Source organism: Ischnura elegans, chromosome 9 (genome assembly GCF_921293095.1).
Source record: "Ischnura elegans chromosome 9, ioIscEleg1.1, whole genome shotgun sequence".
In the NCBI taxonomy this organism is placed as follows: Eukaryota; Metazoa; Arthropoda; class Insecta; order Odonata; family Coenagrionidae; genus Ischnura; species Ischnura elegans.
Genome location: NC_060254.1, coordinates 64,387,350 through 64,413,927, shown reverse-complemented (window position 1 = coordinate 64,413,927; position 26,578 = coordinate 64,387,350). Strand labels below are relative to the sequence as shown.

At 36.2% G+C, this 26,578-nt stretch overlaps 1 long non-coding RNA gene across 1 annotated transcript; it reads left to right on the top strand.

Moving 5' to 3' along the window:
- The first annotated feature begins 162 nt into the window (after positions 1–162).
- On the top strand, positions 163–23,167 carry LOC124165805. The gene is made up of 2 exons (XR_006866325.1): positions 163–1,406; positions 22,960–23,167. It is a non-coding gene; the product is annotated as an uncharacterized LOC124165805 (long non-coding RNA).
- The last annotated feature ends 3,411 nt before the right edge of the window (positions 23,168–26,578 follow it).

Here is a 26,578-nt window from a genome sequence, read left to right as displayed (position 1 = left end):
ATAATTATAACTCAAGTGTTTTTGGCATCAGTTTTTTTATCCTGCTTCAAATCACAATTTTTTATGACAAGTTGGTTCGTATTGGGAGTGTAAAAATTTTAATATAAATTTTAAAATAGTTAAGCATTCAAAGAAAAATTAAACAAAACAATAAAAATGGCATTGCAATATTTTATGAATTTTTGATTTATTGCGGTCTCCCAGACCGCACGTCACTGGTTAAGGGTTAATATGCATTTCCAAGTTTTTCACCTTTAAGTGTGATATTTCCTTGATAGAGTTGATTAAAAAATTTTAAGGATCAACAAATACTTGAAGGAATTATGATGAGCAAGCATAGCGGATGATTACTAGGTTCAAAAGATATTAATCTCAATTTGTTGATATTTCCGTTCATTTCGACTGCCTCGAAAATATTGTCATTTTATGCCTACTTACAAAGAATAGAGCAATAATTTAAAGTGTCCTATTTTTTATTCTAATTGGAGTCCCGATCAAACACCTACTTGCGTTGCGCTGTTCTCCACCAAAACAACGATTAGTATTTATCTCCCTTTATTCTACAAAATAAAGGCGTCAGAGATCTCCTAAGTGCGTTTTCTTTTATCTTGCATCCAAACTTTTATTTTCCATTAGCTTAAAAGGTTTCGTTTGTCCAGTCTTTCAACCGCAAGGGATTATGTTATTATTTTTTCCCCTTTTTTTCAATTTTTTTTTTCGAACCAAATCACTCAAGTTACCTCTTAAGAAGGGCTTTTCTTTTCAAAAGTTTTGTTTCAAAGACGCAAGAAGAAAATTAGGCTCACAAGCGGGCTCGCACCGACCGACTAACACGCTCTCTAAACTTCTACGTACACTAAATGCACTCAAGTGAGAAAAATACCGCAAAAAAAAGAATGTGCAGGCAGAAGAATGAACTTTCCATCGATTGGTCATCCTTTCCTAAGACTTTTTCTCTTTTTCTTCCGCACCCTTCTAAAATCTCTCCTTTCGATGGTAGAATCAAATGGAAAAGGAGGGATATAAGAACTAATTGTGGAAGATAGTTCAAAGAGAAATGTCAACTGACACAAAAAGTGGATTTGATAAATAATGTTGAACAATATAACCTTTACTTTGTTGCAAGTGTGCACAAGTTATCCAACGAATGGGAATGGTAAGAAGACGTCCCTGAAAAAAGTTTTTTGTGGTGCGAGTTGGAGGCATTTAATTGAAGGCTGAAGAACGTGCAGGTCTTCTTCAACAGCCCCATCTCCACAGTTCCCGCTCATCGTGTTCACCCTGAAGCATTGGACCTTATTTCAACGGTTCTGTGTGACAGCTGTGAGGCCTATCCCTCGAAGCCTCTGGGTTCTCGGCGGAGAAATCCACCAATTGAGACCAGCCCTGGAGTCCTACGTTGAAGGGTAAGTACCTCCTGAATTTTGTTTAATCCATATAAAAATATTTTTCAATTAATAAGACAACACCATTTGTATAATGTAGCCAATAACTACGATGATTGGAAAATATCCCATGCACTAGCTTGCAAATTAATTAGAAAGTCTCTGATTAGAGGAAACATTAAATTTCGTTCTCATATTCTTCCGGGGAAAATGCAATGGATCCAAAGTTGCAAAATTTCAAAATGTAATTCAGTACGAAAATATAAGCAGTATTTCAATACTTTTCCTCCACGACTAAAACGCTAGATAGTGGCATCTATAAAAAGATTTATATGATTATATTATGAAAGGAATATTGGATTAATTATGTAGCTGAAAGTAAAAAGATTGATGGCAATTTAATATCTTGACTACTCACCGACGAAGCTTTAAGGTATCGTTGATGCATTTTAGATTGATTTATTAGGCTTACCATTTCTTTAAGACCTATTTAACATGATTTAATGGAATCAACGTCATAAATATGTTGCTCCGAGCTGAAAGTTGTGTTTAGCGAGGAACTTTCGTAAACACCATAGAAAATTTCGTTATTCGTCAGAGCAGGGTGCATTTCTCAGGACAATGGAGGAATATGAAGGACGCATTTTACCGCGATTGGTAAATGGGGCAACATGCAATAAAAAGACGTCTTATTGATGAGGAGCTCATCATTGGAATTGTGGCTGAAATAATCCATAACACGACATGACGCTCGTAAGAAAAAAATTACCTAAAATTGGGGCTTCGTTCAAAAAGAGATACATATAAAAACACGCTTTTTCTGAATATCTAATGCACCAGGATTAAAAAAAAATAGCTTCTCATCACTGGAAGGATAGAGCATAGGTGCAGATTAAGTTGGTTAGCAATTAATGGAGAGGAGTCTGAGAGGTAAGGATTGGTGGGTTATATTTAAGTTTCTCAACCTTATCGGCTGGCGTGCTCAATTTTACGATTGGAAAAAACTAATATTTTACTTTCTTTCATAGTTTTTCATTTTTAAAAAGCGTGTTTTTATTAGTATTCATTCAATTTTTACCATTAACTGGTTGTGAAATTGAAAAATATAAATTTTGATGCACTAAATTTCGGACTTGGCTAATACTGGTTTCCTCCGACAACTTTCATCGTAAAAAGGTCTACAAGAATCTAGCGTCACTTATCAAACCATTTAAAACATATTTTTCTCATAGAAATTAAGTTAATGAGTAGAGAAAAATGGAAATTTAAACAAAAAAATTAAAATCCTCTGGTTTTACTATATTTTGTCATCATAATCGAGCAAGCGCGCAAAAATGCAAGCCGAAATTATACTGCAAGAAGAACAAAGGCCTTGGTGAACCTTACTTGGTTAAAATAAAATATTTATGTGCGAGGGAGATAGCGATGAAATCAACTTTCATACCCACCCATATCGCCTTCACTCCTTCTCATCTTCCCCAGCATCACTATCCATTATTCCTGATGTCAAAACGCAGGGTTTGCGCTTTCCCCGTGTTCGCGTGTGATTCGCTGGCGGATTCGAGCGCTTCTTGCGCCTTTTCTTCGAGAGAGAGAGTAGAATCGTGTAGAGAGGGACACTTTGGGAGGAGGTTCATTAGAAGGGGGTTAACTAAAACCGTGTTTCCATGACTATTCAGTGGCACACTACAACCTTTATGTTCCTAGTTATTTATTGTGTTATCTCATTCATACTATTATTTTGAATGAAAAAATGACATAAACAATAATTATGATAGTGAATTTCACTGCTTGAATGACCAATAATGAGATACGTAGTGAAATTTAGTGTCGCATTTATACGGAAAATAGAGAAAGTAAAATATGGAAACTTCAGTGTCGTTTTTGTGTTAATGATAGTGTGTTAGTCCTTAGTTTAATCATGGCCAATATGTGTGGGTTTTATGTTTATTCACCTACATTTAACTAGTCTGATGTATACCAGCAGCAGGGACAAAGAGGGAACACTAGGCTTTCCTCTCTTGTATATATGCCCTGTGGAAACGGGCGCAAAATCATACAATATTCCGTCATTTTTATTTCCCAGCCATATTTTTATCCGAAAAATCAAGGAAGTTATCACTCATTCTGGACGTTACATTATTATGCCAAAGTTACCAAATTACCATTTTATGTAGTAAAAATAGGATACCCATTATTGTTGTTAAAGCAAAGTTCACAGCGCAATATACTGTCGTCCAGAATGAGTGATAACTTCCTTGATTTTTCGGATAAAAACATGGCTTGGAACTAATAATGACGGAATATTGAATGATTTTGCGCCAGTTTCCTTCGCATTTCATGTTACCTACGACATTGTCCAATGTTTCAAGTAGCACAAGGGCATTGCAGATGTAATGCTCGCGGCGGAAACCATAAGCGCGAGTTCTAGTTTCTTTGAAACATCAAAAGTTGCCATATAGATCCGCGGCATAAATGCTTGTCACCACTTTTACGACGACGCCATTATTCATGCCTAAGCACAAACCGATGGCCGTCTTTACAGGGGTTTGTAGATGCTCGTAAGCGAAATAAAAAAACGCATTACCAAGAAACACATCGATGGAACGGGCACGCCATGGTAGCGTCACGGCGTTGGCCATTAATGGGAATTTGTGATTTGATACGTGGAAACGATTGATCACGAAGCGTGTGAAGAAGTGGGACAGGTTGTTTAGGCTTTTTCCGTCAGCTTTTATGAGGCCATGGAGAGAGAGAGAGTGTGTGTGTGTATGTTCGATGTATAGGGACTTCAGGGGTGAAAAAAAGGGGGCGATCACGCTGAATAAGTAAACTGAGAGGGCATTTGGCGGAAGCGATAACACCGAGGGATGTGGAACATCGGAGGATGAGAAAGAGTGTACATGGGGAATGTGTATATCTCTTTTTTTCCTCACTCTCTCTCTCCTTTCGAGCGAGGACGGGAGAGGAGGAAGTAATGGAAGCGGGCGAAGCGGTTAGATAGATATCCGCCGGTAAGAGTGCTGAAAGGGCGAAATCGTGCCTGCAAACCATTCAGAAAAAAAAAGAAAAAGAAACTGGAGATATCCGTGAGTTTTTTTTTTAGAGAGCACACACTGACTCGAGAGTCTTGGCGAGTAAAAATGATCAGCTCTTTCCCATCATGCTGGGAAGTGTGTGTCCCGGATGAGGTATGTGATATGTGATTCGAGATTGAAGGGAAGTTTTCGGATAGACACGGGCGAACGGAGCGGGGTAGGATTGAGGTGAGGATGATAATAAAAAAACGGTGGAGGAGGGAATCAAATGGCGGTCATGAGAGGAGAGGGATTGCTGAAAAAAGAGTAGTGCAGATAAAAATGATTGCGTGAGTGTGAAAGTGTTGAGGGACGAATCGTTGCGAGTTGAGCTAAATACTCGACACAGGATTCTCCACTCACATCGTTCCATTGATTCCCACCTGTCGCAATAAATAGCGGCGCTCCAGTCGCTAGGAAACGTATTAGCCCGCATGAGATACGCTACGCGTTGAATTTTATCGTTTATTGCTCAAACTGGAGCCTAATTAACTAATATTTAGCTCGATTTTATATCTAATAGTTAATAAAGGCAGTTAAACATTTATAAGTGAAATATTCTCACATCTAAACGATAATCAAGGAATTGTTAATGTGGTCCAGTGGTACGGAGCTGAAATACCAATCTGAAGTTCCATGCTCGATTCCCATGTGTGGTAATTTTTTTCATAATTTCCGTCTAGTTTTTCTTTTGCAGAAACCTGCTTAACGATTTTCCCGGAAAATTTTAATTCTATGTGAGGACATTATATATATTTCTTGTGAACAAATTTCTGTACACTTGGGACGCGACGTCTGATCTTTTCCCATTTTTTTCACACGGAAGCTTCCTGTGAATTATTTCATTTTCGTGACGCTACATTTTTGATCATTTCTTTTATGTTGCAGTATGTGATTGTGGACTGATTTTTACCATTCATGCCTAGTTCTCGAAGCGGATTTCGTTAGTAGTTAAACTTTGAAAACACTGTGGAGTAGGAAAAAACAACTGGAATAGCTATATTCATCGATTATTATATTTGATCATTCTCTTGACGGAAAAAAAAACAAAATTTACCAACATGACGCTTCTCTGGAGTCTATAGTTGGGTGAGTGACCGCTCGCTGAGTGAAAAGATATTTTACCGTACCCAACTCCGGAGAAGACCCCGCTTCATTCCTGTCTCGTTCTATCTAGTTTTTAATGTTTCTTTTCCAACGATTAGAAAAATAGGCTTGAATAGTAAGGGTTCACAAGCCCGTTATTAAACATGAAAGGAATCCAAGTACTTGTGTACGTTAAAAATGCGTCGTGTTGCGACAAGGAAATTAAATGAATCGAAGAGAAAAATTTGGAAACATTATCTCATTCCGTATGATCAAAAAAAATCCTTGTACACAGTGTATGTTTCTGAAGGAGTTCTGAAGGGAAATCAAAGCCAATAGCATTGACAGCTACAGATTCTTGCGCCACTAGTGACTAAAGTTCGAAAGAGTTCGAAATTGATGCGCCGAGACCGGTTTCACAGAAATGCCACAATTGCTCCTTAGTGGAGCCTCCAATAGTGATATAAACTCTATGGCGTGGAGAATTGGTTTGCGTTTAAGCGAGTGAACGTGCCATTTTGGATAATTCGACTCCTTACTGTTTTTTTCCACAATTTCTTAATTATCGAAGATCCACCACCCATATTTCATGAAATTGATTATTTTTGGTATTGCTCTTAATTTGCTGATGTTTAAGCTGCGGCATATAATCTAAAAATTAAACATTACTGTACTCACATAGAAGCTAAAAATTTGCAGATTTGGCAAGTATAAAACTACACTATTATAATTCCATTATTTTCAGTACTTATATTTGCCGCACTAACAGTAGCGAACTAAATCAGTCATGATTCTATTTTATTGGTCATTCATATAGACATTTTTTCTAAGATTTTTGAGCAACAATTTCACACTATCATATTAAGTAGTACCTAGACTCCTAAATAATCGCGGTTGTCGTTGAAATTGGACGTCCAACTACCAAAATAAACTATATATTGCTCGCCAGCTACATTGTTTTGCTAATTTGATCAAAATTACGACGTCATTATATTATCAATTGTACCAAAGGCGTTAGGGAAAAATAAATCCATAAATTCGATACGCTTCAGAGTTTGATAACTTCCGTCGAAGTGATGATTAATTTTACGAAAATGTTTGCTTGTTTGGTAGCAATTATCAAACTATATTGTTTTTTGATAGAATTTACTAATCGTTTTCCAAATTTAAAATTCGAACGGATTGTTGGTCCTGTTTTTTCTATACCAATACATAATTGCAGTCGAAATAATTCTAAACAGACGTTACCTAAACAATAGGTGGGTAGAAATGATTTAGTCTCTTTCATTTTTCTGTTTATTTTAATGTCTTCAAAATTTGATACTTGTAACTAAACTCAGTGTACTATTTTTTACTATAGAAAATCCACTGCCGATATTTAATAAAATCGAATAATTTTTGTCCACCATAATTTAATGATACTTTGGTAGCGGTAAATATCATAGGCGAATCTAGAGAGTATGCAATCGATTGGAATCTTGGATTGAAAAAATGTCCATTTCCTCAAAATACTAATCCTTTGCATGTATTTTCTGATATTTTTTCTTTATTATGTATTGGTATAGTTTCCTCCATTTCCACGCATTAAAAATGGCGGGGCCGCGAAAAAGATTGGTAAATCATACTCAGTTATTATATAATATACTTACAAGTTTTGGTACAAAGTAAGCGTATACTTGAAGCGTACGAATGAGACCCAAAAGGACAAATTTACTTACTTGTACTCTTTGCTTCATGTCGCATTTTTTATTAGGGAGAGTACAGATTGCAAATGGAATGGTTATTCATAAGTCGCAAAATTCGAATTTATGACAGCTCTGTGTTCATTCTTCTCTACCGAAGGAAGGGGAAAAATGGAGAAAACTACATTTAAGTGAAACTTTAACTAACACTGCAGTTGAACGTTATGCATTTATAAATAATATAGGGTTATTTTTAAAAACTTGACTACAAAGAGTAATTATCATTGAATTAATTCATCATTATCCTAAAAATATCGGTTCAATGTTAACATTTTGTAAATATTCAGGAGAAAATAGGCTGAGCCTCATATAAAAATCTTGCTTATCTCTCATAAATTCCAAATTTGAAATACCGAACCCCTGTTACGATATTCTTCATCTCTCCCCTGGAGTAGAACATTTTAAAGATCCGAAAGATAAAATTTAATAAAATATTTAAGAGGGATTTTTCTAGAATAAAGTAAAAAAATCAATGCTTCCCGAAAATAAAAATAATATATTCCGAGTACTGGTACAAAATCACTCAAATGTTCGAATTCAGCAATAGAATCGTCTTTGTTGATTATGTTCATCAAGTTTTCACAACTATGTTCAGCGAATAATAAAGCCATTATACTATTGCCTTGCATAGTAGAATAAATTTAAACGTGAGTGGCGTATGCATTTTTTAATTTTACATATACATTATTGCATTAAACTTAAATATTTATAATAAATCCTCCTAATTGATAGGAAAACTCTGTGACAAGGTATGGATTTTTTAATGCTGCAGGAATATTATTTAACTATTCAAATTTTTCCATGCTTGCTCTACCATTGCAAAATTTACATTTGTGATAGGTATGTTCATTTTCTCGGCAGAAGGAAGGGGAAAAATAAATGAACGCTGTACTTAAATGAAACGTCAACTAACAGTGCAGTTGAACGTTATGCATTTATTAACCGGCCATCTTTATTTCCGCCTATGGATTGAAAATGCTATTTTTATGATGTGCTACCTTGGAATCTATATTGAAAAATAGGAAGGATATTAAGTTTTTGAATAATTTTTTGTCGTTTCTGGTCTCATATAGCTACTCATATAGCGTGGTTGTAATTTTTCTAACAATGCCGAGTGTCTACCCAGTATCTTAATGTACGAAATCGAAGGCTTACCTTGTTTCTTGCTCAATATCTTCGTCCTCGTTTCCCCTTGGACTTGAGCATTTTCCCAATTGCCATCTCGCGAGATTGTGGGAAAATTTACCGCAAAAAATCAGAGGAACGGGTGCTGAGCGCAAAAGGAGATCATTTGGCGCGCTGTGTGCAACGCTATTTGCCGACATTCATGAAGCAACGTGAGCGGAAATATTGGAATTTCCCAACGTCTTTACACGAATCTCACCGGAAAAAAATAAATTCATTGGTGGTGATGTGGCATGAGCAGTAAATTCACATTTTTACGCCGCAATCGAAGTTTCTCGCATCGTTTTATTATGCCCCTTCAAGGACGGCCTTTTCGGTAGCTCGATAAAAATAATCACATTTGTGTGAATAGTGGTTCGAAGCTGAAGTTCGCTGATAATGTCTTTCGCGTTCTGGTGAGCCAGACTATTTTTTTTATTTTCTTTTCCAGTGAAGCGCGATAAAGTAATATAGAAACTGTGTCACATTCATCTCGTTTAAGACCGTTGTTTTAATTTCTATTCCAGCTTCTGCAAACCAGACATTGATAGAATTTTTTCTCTTAGAGTTTCGATCAATATGTTATATTAAATTTAATTGAAAATTATTTCAGGAATTGTCTCAAATACAGTTAAAAAATACATTACATCAGATGAATACGAATTAGGCGCACTGGTTATTTCCGTATCTGCTACAGGAGGAAAATGTTGAAGTCCAATGTGATAGCAATAATTGGCAATTGTCAATAACAGGTAATGCACTGTAAAAGCGAATTACCTCCTGCACAGCAGCAGATATGACTTCCATCAAGGTTTTGGCCCTTAGTTTAATTGTTATTACATTGATAATTAACCATTACTAATCACATTTATACTATTAAAAGTTAAATGAGAACTGTTGCTGTGCATCATAAGCGTCTCTTGAGGTAAAAAGAGTTCCCTCCTACTGTTGTTCGATTATACAATTGCCATATGTGTTACTTTAGCAGGAAATGCCGCATGCAAAACTTTTCGTGATTGCTGAACATAGTATTTTATGAGATGTTATTGGTACGTGTTAAATTACACATTAACTATTCATCTACTCAAGTTGCAAATTTTGAATGAAGTCCCACTTATTTTTAATTGATTTAACTAGAATTTGTTCCCTAGTATACCTTTGGTCGTTATTAGTAATATGTGAAAGTTCGAGTTTCACAACGGAATGACAGTAATTATGTGCATCGTTCCATACTATTTTTACCTTCCTTGTACAGGATACAAGAAGTGATGATCATGCCATTTCATTCTTCAAAGTATGTGAATAATTAATAATACTGTGGCCATTACTAATGATACTTGATTGATGATCTCTCTTCACGATCGTTCTCCCTGGTAACGGTAACGATCACCGTATTTTCGCCTGCCATTACTTTTAATTTTGAAGAGTATTTCTTTATTGACAATAGCGACGGTACTCAGACGGTTGATTTAAACTTTTAGCTCGCATTCCTTTTCCTTCATTTCAATATCCGCTGCAATATTGTGACTGACTTGATAGGATTATGTTTTGCCTGAAAGACATGGAGAGGTAATGGGTAATTTTGGAATTCTCATAAGTAACGCTATTTAGGCTTACACTTTTTCTACCACATATTCCTATTCCACCAGATATTTAGAATAATCAACCCGTATTCTTCTGTAGGAAGTTGTAATAAAAATTTAAACTTCTTATATGCCACCAAAACTTGTATATAGATGAAAAAGAACGCTTATTTTTTTAACATTATTTCCTAACGAAATATAAAGTGAGTGGTCGTGATATTTTGTGATCTAGATTCATCGCTTAGATGGGTTTCGGCTTTCTCTCCCATTTACTTTACCCATATCTTTTGATTCTGAAAATCTACAAATATATTTCAAATTTAACCCAGAATGCTTCGTTGACACATTTGTGTGCTTCAACATACCCAGTTACTCGTAATAGATATTACCTTTAGAATAGAACGAAACCTTGGTTTTATCAAGACCAATATAATGTCATGGTATAAGATGAAGAGCACGGTCAAACCGTCCGTTTCAATTTAACTCACCTGATTGATAAATCTCAATTGTTTTTATAATGGAGCGTTGAGGGTAAAGATAGCTGAATGCATATGCAATGAAAAACCGATCTTGTCCGGAAAGAGGCCCGCCACGTGAATCGAAACAGAACTTGACGGAATACGGTCATCTTTCTGAGATTTTTTTATCCCTTCCCCGGAATGCCTCCCAACTTATTCTTTCCGACACATCTCCTTCGCAATGCTTCATCCCGAGAACATCGATTGTTCCCTGAATATTTCCAATATGCAGCTGCACAAACTTTTTGAGAGAATCCATCGATAACCTTAGAATATTTTTTCCCCTTATTTTTGCCCATACTTTTTTGAAAAAGATATTTTTCTTCCTTTTTTCCTACCCTATCCAACCCCCTTGCTTCTCTTCATCCTTTCCCAAAGCCCTTCACCGACAGGAGGTGCTTTGCCCATGACGGCTTTTTGGGCAAGAGAGGGTGGTTTTGGTCCCGAACAAGAGGAAAGGGTAGGAAGGGAAGATGGATGCTTGTTATTATGCAGCCATGGGAGCTTTCCTTATTGAAGAGCAGAGCGTCGGCTGTTTAAAAATGGAGGCCAAAGAAGGGAAAGAAAAGAGGGGGTGGTTGGATGTCGGTAGCCTCCAAAGAAGGCCACCGCCCTCCCAGCCAATCTTTCAAAGAGCCCCGGGAGCCCTCACCCCTTTGCACCCCTGATCCACGTGACCTCCTCCATCGCTCTCTTTGGCCTGCCTTGTAATCCGCCGCCTCCCCCCTCATCCCTTCCAACGTGCCCATCAAGTTTTTCTCCATTCTCAAGTCACTCGGACGCCCTTTCTGGGACAGTTGAATGCAATGTGGTATTGAAGGACTGCCTTGTCCGTCTGTGTTAGACTTTGCGTGATACATCCATGGCAGCACCCAATTACAATGATGGCTCTGATTTGTATGACTTACATACGGGCATTCATAAATACATTCGTGGAGCCATTAATGCAAATAAATGGTTGCGTTACTCCTTAGGTTATAACCATTTGGGATTCAAATTTGTTCTGACGCTAATTTCTCGATAGTTTTTGAGTGAGCAGCTCTGATCACCTTAGAAAAATTCGACGCAGATGAAATCAGTGTGCTATTAAGGACTTGATCTATTGACTTGACTAGGTCAGATCTTGAAAGATTAGGATCATTAGAAGGTTCCAACCTTTATAAATCAGTACTCATTAATGAGAGAAGCCTTTTTTAGGGTCAGTTATATGAAGTGTTATGATAATAAATATTCCAGAATGCCTGTTTTCTACTTTTTGTCTGAACGAGTCTAGAACATGCAATAAACTTGGCATTTCATAGCAACGCTGTTATAGTTTTAGTTTCAAATTGAAACATATATTCTGTTGTAAAATTTTCTCTGGAGAATCGAAATTTTGCAAAAAAGCAACAAAATTCGGACACCTTCATCTTCACAATGACGTAAAATGTTGCTAAAATTTTCCGACTATTTGATTAGACGGAGGAAACCTGCAGCATAGATAATTATTTTTCTCTATGTCTGTGATTAAACACAATATGAATGCATCCTTTTAGCTAGTCCATTTTTTAGCTATTCCATTTTTAGTAATTACTAAATGATTGAGATATGTTTAACATACTGGTTCTCCATTTTGTATCATTTCCGTATTTCTTCTGCTTTTTAAATGAGCTTTGTCAGGAACAAGTGAACAGTTGACGCAAATCTTTCACGATAGCTTAGCTGCCCTATAATCAGTGCTCATAGTCGAGAATGCTATGGAAATATGCTTTACTAAGATATCCGCTTGCAGTTAAGAATGTCGCGTACAGTATTAAAAATTGAAATAACTGGAGTGCTTTGAAATTGCGTAGAAGATTGTTGGCCAAAAATAATTTTTTAGTTTCCTTCTGCAGTTTTCTGAGGTGTGAAGTGCTTCTATGAGTCTATTTTTTATCAATCAACAACAGTTTTGATTTGTAATGGAGTGGTATATTTTTTCAAGTTTTTTTTCAAATGGATATTCTTGAACTGGTATATTTATTGAACCCTTGTAGTGATGAAAAATCCTACCATTGTATCACAAGGGAATTTTCGACTTCCATGAGAGATGCATTAAATAGTGTATATTTGTATTACATGCGTATTAATAGCTAGTATATCAAAATAATAAAAATCAAAATTAATAGACGAAGGAAGAGCATCTCACAATAATTAGGTGATTCATTTCCTTAAACTTGGTAGTTCAAAATAATTGGTAGTCCATTCATCATTCCGACGACACGTATTTGGGGAGTTTATCTAATGTAATATCACATAAATTTTCCATACCTTGTAATTTTTTGTCTTTATCTACCTACCTGAGGAAAAAATCTTAATATCGGTATGGAAATGAGTTAAATTGTGAGACAACTTAAATTTAACAAAACAATTTCAGTATGAACGAGAAGTATCATGCTTCCAAGTTTTTTGGCTACAGAATGAGCTCACCAGCGCTATGTAATAGCATAACTTGTTGATAATTACATTCCTTCATTCCAGCATTCTTACGCTCTTTGAACGTCAATGCAACCAGAATACGATGCTTGCAAATTTGGTGTTTTTTTTTGTAGAAGGCCTGCACACGCTTTGGAGGAAAATATGGAAGGTTAGAGGGAAAAATCACAATGATGGCAGTGCTTTTTTTCCAATTTTTCATTCCTTTTTCCTTGACCTTTCTATGTGTTCATTACTTTAGCGGGCGAAACTCATATGGGACGAAACTCTTTTAAACAGTTTATAAATGGTTAACGCTGTGATGTAGCTTCAATTTAATTTCTAGAATTCCACTATGAATGAGAAGCATCAGATAAACTTCCAAGTTATTTGGCCACGCAATAAACTCACCAACGTTACGTGGCAGAAGAACTTGTTAACAATTCCTTTCCGACATTCCAGCACTATTACGCTATTTTTACGTTAGTGCAACCAAATGAGCATGCTTGCAAATTCGGTGTTAGCTTTTTTGTGACTCGAGTGTGGCGGGAAAATATATATGGGAGGAGAGGAGAATCGCAAAGGTGGCATTTTTTTTATTCCCTGGGAACGGTTTCGTCGAGGTGAAAAATTAAAATAGTATAAATCAACAATATTAATTTAAGAAGATCATCTCACTATAATTTGGCTTGTAATGTATTCATGCGCTTGAAAATGAGTGCTTGGTAGATCAAAAATCATGGTATTCCATTATTCCGATGTATTTCGGAAGTTTAACTAATGTAATACTACATCAATTTTCCATTCCTTGAATCATATGGAAGAAAGTGGTTACAAACAGTATGTAATTATGTGACTGAAATTGTGAGAAAAGTTAAATTTTGCATAGAGAATTCCAGCATGAACTAGAAGCATCAATTAAGCTACAATTCTTTTTGCCACACAGTATAACCTCACCAGCGATATGCTGTAGAAAAACTTGCTGACGATTTCATTTCTTTATTCCAGCTCTCTCATATCCTTACGCTCTTTGAACGTTATTACAACCAGATGACGATGCTTGCAAATTTGGTCTTCGTTTTCTTTGTAAGCACTGCAAACTTTGGGGGGGGGGGGGGGAAATATGGAAGGAAAATGGGGAAAAATCACAATTGTGCAGTGTTTTTTTCTTCAATTTTCAATTCCTTTTTCTCTTTTCCTCTTTTATATATCCATTTCTTCCCTCGGTGATATGGGAATTGAGCCTTATAAACAGTATATAAATGGCCAAAGTTTCATTATCTTTAATTTAATATATATAGAATTTCACCATAAACGAGAAGCATCAGAGAAGCTCCCAATTTTTTTGGCCATGTGTTTCGAAAGTTTGACTATTACATCAATTTTCCATTCTTTGGGTCATATGGAACAAAGCGGTTACAAACAGTATGTAGTTATGTGACTGAAGTTGTGAGTAAGCTTAAATTTTACATGAAAAATTCCAGTATGAAGTAGAAGCATCAGATAAGCTTTAAGTGTTTTTGCTACGCAGTAAAACACACGAGCGCTATGCTGTAGCAAAACTCGCTGACGATATCGTTCCTTCATTCCAGCTCTCTCACTATTTGTACGTTACTGGGACCAGATGACCATGTTTGCAAATTCGGGGTTAGTTTTTTTTGTGACTGGACTGCAAACTTTTTGGGGGAGGGAAGAATGGAAGGGAGGAGGGGAAAAATCACAATGGTGGGGGTGTTTTATTTTCTCTGGGAATGGTTCCGTCGAGGTGAAAGGAGTGCAGGAGGTTCGGGAGATTCGGAAATCGCCCATCTTACGCACTATCCCGAAAAGAAAATCCTTCGGTCGACGTCCCATCAAAAAGTCGACCTCTTTATGCCTTCGGACCGGAGCCAGAGAGAGAGCCAGCCCCCTCGAAAAAGAAAACAGACAAAAAACTATGCGATTCCAGAGTGGTAGGGTGTAGTGGGAGAGGTAAGTAAACAAAAACCAGGGCCCGGAAAAATCTCACGACCCCATCCATGACTTGGGGCCACTTTTACGTCCACTTTTTACCGAGTGAATTTTTCATAGCCATCTCACTCCTCCCGCACGACACCCACTGTATCCTCGCATCATTTATTCAAAGAAGCCGATGTTGGATGTATTTTTTTCTTCCCTTCGACATCAATTTTTATGCGCACGCATACGCTCGCTTGCAAACTTTTCATTCATTTTTTTTTCTTTCTCTCTCCGACGGAATATCCGACGAGATCGTATTGGAGATATACCATTCTCTCTCACTATACTCCTTCCTCTCCCATCCCCTTCTCTGTTTCTTCACTTTCGGCCGGTCAGAACTGAAAACCTTCGTGGCCAGCCCCGCTCAAACAGGAGAACATCAGCGGAATCGAATTTGCTTGCTTTTCGCCCTCTCGCTCAGGACATAGTTGGCTTGACCCGTCCCAATGCTTTGCCTTTCTGGGCATACATGGAGTGGGGTTGCTTGAATTCTCTCTTCGGCGTGGGAAAGAAACCACTTGGCTTTTGAAACGCACGCTGGAAAGTAAAAGGCAATCCATATTCGGAATTGAGGATGTAAGTGACAGGGACAATGCCTTTGTGCAGCGGAGGAATTACAAAATTATAACCCTACGTGACATTGTGCAATTATGGCTCTATGATGAGTTGAATTTCGTTGTCGTTAGCTCTAGTGTCCATTAGATTAATTTGAAAATCCTTGCCATCTAACCATATTCTTTCCTGTTAGTATACAGTTTCTTAAGTACTGACATATTTTCAGCAATGACCTATGACTTTCTATCAGCAAGAATGCTGGTAGAGTCTGTACGTGAAAAACTTGACATGTTCAGTTTAGCTTTACAAAAACTCGTTTTATAAATATTCTTCAAACCTGATTGAATGATAGTTACACATTACTCTTGTACTTTAAAATAATTTTCTTATTCTTCTCTGGTAACTTACTGCTAAAACAATTAAGTTAAATTTCTAAATTCTTCGGTATTTCCAACGATTATTATTCATGGAACATTATATCCAACTTTAACTCACACAAAAATTAATTTAACCAACCAGTTGAATGGGCTGCAAAATCAACATTTAGCAAACATATGATTACGCATGTGAAATCTAATTAATGTGGAAATTAATGTTACTGCAAAGGAACTTTCATTAAAAGTCTGAGAATGTCCCGGGGGTATTTCAATATGGTATGTAATACATTCATGGTAAAAAGATATCTTTCATTAAAACTGTGCAATTTTATTTCTTATGCTCTTTTGGAATATTCTCTATAAAATCAGGAGTTAGGTACCTAGAAACTTTGAATAACCTCCTATCTTAGAAAGCAATTATGGCTAAAAATTGAGGAATAGGAATGAATATCCCATAATTTACAGTGCGCTCTACATTGGTATTGAGCGCCTTTTGGTCTTTGTGTCGTGGAAAATGACACCGCAGAAACATTTAAACTTGCAGACCAGCAGTGATTTATAGAAGGTTGAAAGTTTAATTAAAAGTTTTAATTAAACCAGGAAAGTTTGCCGTCCCTTGATTATAACACTCTATATGGTAACCACAGCTCTACTCGGTCAAGTATTTTTTTCTACTCAGCCTAGCATACGTTTCATCCATGTAAAACACAACACTCTCCTGCATACTTTTCACGTGTATCACAAATTTATCCTGGAAATATGATCTGAAATGATTTGTCATATGTGCTTTAATGAGTGCAAAATTCGTCTAATTCTTCATGGTAGTTGCTTCAAAAGTATAATTAATAATAATAAAGCAGTTGACAACTTTACTGGAAGTATTTAATGTTCGGAATTCACAAAATGGACTTCCATTTGGAATCAAAAAATAATTTAGGAATTAATTGTCAATAATTTATTACTTGTTTTAGTAGCATGACCCAAATTTTCTTTATGCAATTATCAATAGCATATCTCAATAAATGGTAACTAAGAATGACGATACTCTCAGATTTCTCTCATGGTTTTGCAAAAGAAATTTAATGCCTGAATTTCACTCTCTTTCTAAAGGCGTTTGGAAATGGTTTAGTGAAAATGATATGTTTTCCTTCTGTATTTCGTCATCAAAGCAGAAACGCCTTGCCATCTTTATACTTGGTCGAATTGTACGTATTTACGACAACTGCAAATTAAAAATTTTTCTGAATTCTCATTTTTCTCACGTTACAGATATTTATAGTACAGGATAAGTCGAATTTGGAAAAAAACTATGATCAACAGCCTATGTTATAGGTAAAAGTCAAGCGCACGATATATTGTGCTGGGTCAACGATAGTTCTTTATATTTATTTATCTATTCTTACTTCCATTGACATTTCATTTTCCTCATTTGTGAAACACCATGAATTATAACTTAAAAGGTGTCTCCTTCACCACTTTCTCATATTGAAAGCCTGAAGGCATTCATGCATTTCAGGTGAAAATCTTAAAAGATTAACATATAATTTTAAATCAATTGATGTACTAAAGTTTTTTCTTCTTAAATTACATATAAAACATGAAGTGTAGGTGAGGAAATTTTGATGAAATTATTTAGTAATCAGCATAATATCCTGGTAGAGATGCTTTTGGGAATCATTTTTTCGAAATACTATGAGATTGTCCATGATAAAACGTACACAACAAATGGTAATGCCCAAACTTTAATATAAAACTCCACTACCAACCATGGTTTCGACACTCTGTATGATTTGTAAGTAAAACCCATCTTCCACTTTAAGAAATAAGATAAAGGTTTGGCCTAACAGATGATTTTTCTTGAGCTTTGAAATATTGACGAAAGAAAATTTACTCCGATTATAATGCAGCATGATTTTTAAGGTAAATGATACGTCATATACTGTCGAAATGATTTATATATTGAAGTTTGGAAATTATCACTTTTTATTAACATTATATCATGGATGTATCGCATTTCCACCACGTCACGCCTGAAGCGATAAAATGCAATGAAAGTCTTGAAAGAAAGGCTGCTGCTCATGAGCTGGAGAGCTCAAATATTTCCGCCACTATTCGAAGCTTGTTTGGAGGTGCATTATGGTAAAACTGAGTCCTGTCATATTCACCTGCGTCACATGGGTCTGGCCTTGAAACATTTTTGAAAAGAGAAGCTGGAGATGGGATTGAGGAAGTGTAGGAATAAGAAAACGAGTTCTAGCGAGGGAAGAATGGAATGCTGTGGAAAATCCGGAGAACAGGAGGAAAACTGATGAAAAGAATTGAGGAATGAAAGGAAACGTTCCGTAAAAGAAATCAGTGAGAAGAAAGAGAAGGCAAAGATAGAGGGCGACATGAACGTTGAAAGACATGCAGGAGAATTGTTAGAGGGAAAAAAGCTGTTGAGAGGCAAGTTGCGAAGATCTCCAACGAAACTGACGTAAAAAAGTACATAAGTCTAGTTGAAGAGAAATGTCTATTTATTTCTCAAAAAGAGAAGACTTTCATTCTAGTATCATAGCCTAGTCACCCAAAAATTTTATTTGGCGTTACAGAAAAACCATCTGTTATATGAAAAAGTTTTTTTTATTTTTTGTGTTCGCCTTCTTTAACGTGGTTAGAAGACAGCCAGTGTAGCCTTTAAACTATTACTGTTGCGGTAAAATGTAGAAAACTGAAAATTTTCGTTTTCCGTTCGATATTTATTTTTGTTGGAGTAGTTAACTAGTTTTGACCTAATGACACTTGGTTGACTAATGCGTTTCTGGTGCTGTATATGATAGAGTTCTCCTTGTTTGCGCCAACATAGCCCAATTGTTCTGACATAGCCGAGCAATTGCCCTCGTTTCACAACTTTGCTCCTCTCCTGTTAGTTCGCGGAACTTTATTTCTATTTACTATCATATTTAGGAAAATAAAGTTTCTCACGAACTTGCGATAAAATTGATCCATTGGACTGTACCGGAAAAATTGTTGAGGCAAGAACTTGGTGCACTTACTTTTGTGATTATGTCATCAGCTATTTTAGATTCAAACATATCTTCAGTTGTGATGATTACCTTAAACTATGCATAATAGAGGTGGTAAACTATTCATTAGTTTTCTAAAATATCTACAGTTATCGTTGCGGATATTTCTGCATATCACTTTTCAGCTCATATGTGAATGCTTCTTACATAGATATTTCTCACGCACTTCTCACATACTTCTCCTCATGGCATATTTTTAATGCTATTTGCCTTTTCATTAACTGAAAAAATATTACCTTTATCAGCTGAATTTAAAATGAATGGTACTCTTCTTTATCCACTAAATAAAGTACATATAGTAAAAATTAATACGTTCTTTGGCCTGATTATTTACATGTTAAATTTCAGTAAGTTGACCAGCAATTTGGTCATGAATACATGGGTTTGACGCATATTTTTTCATTTCATTCACATCTATTTTATCATCTACATTTTGAAAGTAAATAGAAATAAACGTTTAAGTTCTTTTCGAGAAGTTGCGAGAGGTATAGGTTACCTGGTGAAATCTTATCGGATGTTTACAAGGTGAGTTTAGTTTTTATTTTATTTTGTTTTACTTTCTTTAAGTAATTTTTCACATACATCCGTGAAGCCAATTCACAGTGAAATATTTTTAGCAATTACACGAATTAGACACAATACCATACCATTATAAAAACTATCAGAGAATTAACCAGTAGGGAAAGTTAAACTTTCAATTAGGAATTACACTGAAATTGGATGATTATACGATTAAAAAAATATCAACACTGAAAATTATAGCAAAAGAAGTTCTCTAACCTGCGTAGTATTTGTAGAATTCTACTTTGAAAATTTTATAATAATCTTGCGCTTCAAACAACCCATTGCCATGTTTGCTGATCGTGACGTCAGAGTTCGAATAATACGTTTACATGGTGCCAGTAGACTATTTCTCCCAGTTTTCGATAAAACCATTTATCTCTTAATACCTTTTTCTCAGTACAATTTATTCTCCAAGCTCTATATTACTAGTGAACGAGATAGTTGACTTAACTTACATTACATTTCAATTTTGTAGCTTCTCAACTCCGCGCCGAGAAATCTTCATCGCCGGAGATAAACGATCATGAATTAATCTGCCAAACGAATACTCCCAGAATGCGCCTTTACGAATTCGGAGTCAGCCATTGTGCAATACGCATGTCGTAAAATATTTATTTCTTTTAATATTTATAAAAACTATTCACAACTTTTTCACGTACCCTTCAAGTTATGAATTAGTATTGTCGTAGCCGTTTGTTATCGACGTTGCTGTTTATTATTGCCATGGAGAGGATCTGCTTACTCGCTTTCAGACGTCACAGGGAGTTCTTGTAGCGCGAAAGAATTTAGTCATTTTCGCGACTTTTGAAGCACTGTAACAACAAGAATATTGAGAAATATGAAGTCATATTTTGCATACGTTAATAACTTAAACTTAATTATCTATGCATGTAATAAAATTACTATTTTAATTTTATGAGATCACCCCATCGGCAGACAGATGGGACAGAGCTTGTGCGGTGAATTTATTGCATGCCAGGTAAAAAGGATGGATGGAAGCAGGGAGCGAATTTAGCGAGTTGCTAGTAGGATGGCTGCCTTTGCAATCCTCCAAAGGGCATGCCAATCGAAACGTCGGCCGACAAACAACTCAACTGGTGGAACAACCGAGAAGGTTTCATCAGTATCACATGCTGGGAAAGGAAATGATAGTTTTCCTTATCTTACTCATACCGCGGTTCTTAAATAAATCTTGATTGTTTAACACTAGAATGTCCGAAATTGACCAAATAAAGAATATTCATGTTGGTTATTTTGAAATGAAGAAAAAGTTTAGTTATATTTCTTGACTTTCAATTATTTATTTTGGTTTACCATTGTGCGAAAGTTAGGCCTAATATTATTATTTTTCTATTTTTTCTCATCGCTTATACCCAGATGGATCATCTTGACCCGGACCTTCAATTTCATTTGAAGCCTTCCTATCGTTCCTTTGAATTCAATGTAACAGAGAGTATTATATTGCATTTTTCATCTGTATATGTACATTGTTTTATTATTTCATGGATTGTACAGAATGGATACATAGTACTGAACTCTAAATCTTGTGCTACATAGTTTGACTTTCTTGCATTCATGATTCTGATTTCATTTCTGATTCCATGCTAGGAGGAATAGAACGTCATCACCTCAGCCTTCGACGTTCCAATTTCTTTCCTATTTTCTGTTTTCCTAACCCCGCCTCAATTATTGCTGCACTGCCAATTTACTCTCCATTCATGCAGCGATCTAGTAACATTATCACTAACAGGATCCTTCTTATCTTTCCCTTCCTCCAATTCTATGCCCATATCGTCCACTAGATTCCACCGCGAACGGGACGGGGCCGCACCGTGTTACCCCTTTGAGCAGTAGCGGCAGTCCCGGCCAAAACCCCACCTTATCCTCCCTCCCCACCATAGCTATTCTCCATCGCCAATTACGGGGTCGATTCGTGCGCATAAAAGGAACTAGGCCGTCAAAAATAAACGAGTCTCCCGGCGAGCAATTACTGCCCCGCCGGTCCCATAGATTCCCATTAAACGTCCTCAGTGTGGTGGCGTGCCTGATATTTTTCAGCTCCTTCATAGTCGGCTCGCCGACGGAACCGAACGTCGATCTAGCCCGATGGAGTACTGACACTTCCCGGCTCACATAGGTTCCAATAGCTGTAAAAATTAAGTGGAGAGAACAGAGCTTAGAAAATGAAGTCTGGGTAGGATAAGTATCGCGTATGGAATTTGATTTTATTCTCTAACCTTTAAAGGTTGCCGTGAAATTTGGTCGGAATTTTTGTATTTGCGAGGAAGATCGTGTTTTTGGCACCAGAAACGTTAGAGAATATGTTTGATGCAAATGTGAGAGCATTTAAATATGATTTGAAACAGGATTTTCTCGTGTGTTGAATATTAAAAAATAGCAAGATGCATTTTAAAAATTTGAATGCTACAATTTAATGCACTTACAGCTTGTTATCATCCACTTATTTATCATAGGCTTTAAGTTGAAATTTAATTTTAAATACTACGCTCAATCTCCTCCATTTCGAAATCCTTTACTATTTTTGAAGATGTTTAATTACGGAAACTACCACTGCGTAGTTGGCGTTAAACTAAGGTATCGAACCTATGATGAAAGAACACAAATGGTAATTTCCACAATTTTTAATTCCAAAACCCAATAACCGACCCCGGTTTCACTGAAATTTTTTTTCACCTTGAAAATGATACAATTTGTTGAAACCATGATCGGTCGTTGTGTTGGAATTAAAAGTGTGGAAATTACCATTTGTGCTTTTTCATCATGGATATATGAACTTCAACCAAATCAAGCCAGAAACGATAAGGTATCGAATACATTTTTCCTATTCCTTTTGCAAAAATAAGGCATTAAAATTTCTGAGGCTTGATAAATTTGAACCAGGGGAAACTTTTGGTGGATGAATGGAATTTTGTTTAAACTCTTTAAGTGAAAGGTAAGATTTATTTGTTTATTTATCTCATCCAGTCCAAAAGCAGTTAAAAGGCCAATTGCAAAGGATTCATAGTGGTATAGAAAACGATTCACAAATCGTGTAAATAACGTAGACAAGAATGGATAAAAAATATTCAACATTATTATCAAATAACAAATGAGTAATGGTTGAATATTTTATAGAAAAAGTCGTCGTTGGACTTCATTTAGTTTACATACTTCTGATGAATGTCATCCATCTGCTGTCACTTATATATTATTATTTATGAAATCTGAATATTTGTCGCAATAATCAATAAAGGAAGATATATTCAAAAGATGGAAAATGTATATTTGGTGTTCATATAGTTTATATATAGTTTGGTGTTCAACAAGTGGATGGCCATTAATGAAGTTAGTATGGTCTTGAAATATGGTACTGCATAGCATAATAATCTTCTGTGTTTTCTTTCTCTTTCAGATTTCTCCAGGGTAGGAAGCAGAGGGGATCACAAGAACTATGGTGATTTTGCTTCTGAAAACATGTTAATGGCAAGTGTTCACGGGCAACTTCCGTTAGTAACCGACGTGTGCTCAAACAAATCCCCGCGTTAATTTATAAATGCACGGACATTAACTATTAAGTGCCATTTTTAATGCTTTTGTTTAAACACACACGCTATATTATTTAAAAAAAGACTACGCTCAGCATCTGTAGGATGATTATGCAGGTGGAATACTTGCTGTTTAATTGTTTCATCGGATATCAATGGTGGAAATGAATGTGGTTTCCTGTATTTTTTTCAGTGTAAACTCACATCTTTATTTTTTAATCTTCAAGTGGATATATGAAAACTGAACTATTCTGTAATAAATCCGTTGGTTCTAAAATTAGAAGTGTTCGATGAAAGTGCAGTGCTGTGTTGCTGTTTGGTTTGAACCCGGTTCAACAAAAAGAAAAATGTTGGGAAAAGGAGCTCAAGTGCTGAGGAATAGCCACTCCTATTGGAAAAAGAGGACTTTCTTTTATGCTCGATATGTTCCATATCGCCAGTGTTGTAATCCCAATATTTCAACTTAAATTTTTCCAACATGATGCTAAAATATATTTAATTGTAAATAAAATTACCAAAATTAATACTTGTTTAGTAATGGAATAACTTTAAAAAATAAATATACGTGAATGGTACGTCGTGTATGTTACTAATAGTTTTACGAAGGTTCCCTATGTCCTGTTGTTCCCCTCGCATGATTGAAATGAGAGACTTTCCAGAATGCGAAATTCAATGGAAGACCCTAATTTGAGAAATGGGTGGATACTTTTTGGATGGATACATTTAAATCGAACACTTGTGGAGATTCTGAAAAATATTTTTTCAATGAGCTATTTTCCGGCTATTGAGGAGTAAATTTAAGTTTCTTAATGAACAAATTCTCTCTTCTGCAGAGAAAAAAATGAATTTCATTAGCCGTTCTATTGAGTGCGTTGTCAAAAATTTCTATCCATGTACATGTATGTGACTAATACCTGAGAGTTGCATTTCATTTTGTGAATGAGATTCAACCCCTGATATGAGGAGAAATATTACAAAGGCAAGAGTGTGCATAGAGCATTTGCTTGTCGATAGTAATGTAATGTCATTCCTTGGTTTTAGCTTACAATGCAAAAATAGGACGACAGTAGTTGGTGCCAATCCTTTTCTCTTCTTTAAATGTAGTTCTGATATTATAAACCTTAACATTTAACTTCTAATGATCTTGTTAAAAATTAAAGTTAGATCTTTGTGATATTACAGCAAAAGTAGCTTAAAAGGATATATCATTGATTCGAGCGTTAAAATGGCCTCGACATATATTTTTCATATGTTTGAAGTTGCTTAAACATATCATTGGGAATTTCTGGCCTTGAAGAAGAAGTATTAACAATCCTAAGTTACCCTTAACTCAGAAGGTAATGAGAACATATGGGTAATATTTCATTTAGTTCTTTAGTAAATCGAGTAGTTCAACAGATAACTTCATCCTTCTTGATTATCCATAGGTCTTTAATGACATAAGAGGCAAGTGATTGCTTTATACGTACTCTCCTGAATTCGTTAATTGCTTTTTAAATATTTATAATTGTTAAGTTAACAATTCTGTAAAGTTACGGAGGTAAAATTTAAAGGAATTTTCAGGAGCTACAGTGGCCTACTTAGTGTTGGTGGAAATTGATTACAAGACTTAGGAGGATTGTACGTGTGTTCAGCTCCTGGAAGGAGTCAGATGGAGAGCATTGGAAGGTATGTGCAACATCAGGTGGGTGGGAGTGATTAATTCCAGAATGAAGGCCATGGAGGCAGGAGGAAGATCCGATGTGCTCTGGAAGGAGAACAGATGTTGAAAGAGAAGCATCCACACATGCATCGAAGTCCTTGAACGCCAACCCACCCCCAACAAATGCGTACCCTTCCCATAATTTAACTGTTGCGAATCACCAGGCACATTGCTAACCTACTAGCGAACCTTGCTTAGTTTTTATACAAAGAATTTTCTTTATTCCCTATTTTGTCATCGCCAGTTATCTGATGAGACCATATTAAATTCCCGGCACTGGGAATTTTTTATCATGGCAACTCGTGTAATTTTGACCGTCGATCACGTGCCAGGCTCGAAATATTAAACATATAGAGTAGGTACTTAAAGAAATCATTGCATTGAAAATATCGCCATGAATTATAGCATGAATTGATGATGGAATGAATAACATGAATAAATTGAAATGAATATGAGGACATGTACTACTCATTGCATTAGTACTCACTGCGATTTTTTATTCTGATGTTTTAATGCATTGTTATCTCTAGACAGTATTTTTATATTTCAAGCCTTTCCCGTAATCGGTAGCAAAAGTAACAGAAGTTACCATGAGAAAATAATCCCAGAGTAGGATATCGAACCACAGACCTTTGGCCTTTTGAGCCATTTCGCAGACCACTACGCTATCCTTACTTAATCTTCCTTAATTTTAGTGCTCGTAAGGTTGAACTTCATAATTTTAAAGATCCTAGAAAGAATGAAAAATATTTACTTTTTAAGAGCACAACTTCAACAAAAATTAGTCATGAAATCAATGGTCGGCGGGTTATTTATTTATTTATTTCATCACCAAAAACGGCACAAAGGCCTTTACATTGGCTGTTCCTAAATAAATAATATATAAAAGATAACAAACAATAGCACAGTAAATGAAAAGTAACAGTAAACAAAATTTTTAAACGTGAGAAGGGGCACTATTGATTAGACAATGGTGAATTATTGAGATGGTATTTTAAGGTGGCTTTGTAACTAGTAGCAGAGGAAAATAGGTCCAGGGAAGGGATTTTCGAAGCGATGGAGTTAAACAAGGAGGGGATTCGGAAGAACAGAGAGCGTTGAGAGATGGAGAGACGGAATCGCGGAATGTGAAGCAGAGAGTTATTTCGTAAGGGGCGAGGAGGAATATGAAATCGGAAAAGAGGGAGAATTTCGTTTGTCCGTAGAGAACCACTAAAGACTTTATGTAGAAACATGAGATCTGATAAGAAACGGCGGCTTGTTATGTTAGGTATCCTGAGGGAGGAAAGGATAGCGTCACGGGCGTAATATCTGAGTGTGGGGATTCGATGGCGGACTACTGCAAGAAAGAAGTTTAAAGGACGGTTGAGCAAGCTTAGAGTAGTGGGGCAGGCGGTAGACCAGACTGGTGAGCAGTATTCAAGTATGGGGAGAATACAACCGAAAAAAACTGTTCTTAATGCGGTAGGGTCGTGAAGGTCTGTTAGTCTATAAAGCATACCAACAATGGCCATTGCTCTCCTCACGATCAGCGAAATATGATCATGAAATTTTAATTTATCGTCAAAAATCACACCTAGGTCGCAGTGGGAGGTTACAAGGGGGATAGGCTTATTTAAAAGGCAGTAGGAGTGCTTCAGGGGATTGTTTTTCAACGTGAATGTCATCATCACCGATTTGGAGGGGTTGACCCGCATCAGCCAAGTCGAGCACCAATCGGTGATAAAATTGAGTGCCGATTGAAGGGAATGTGAGTCGGTGGGGCGATCCACTCTTTTAAAAAT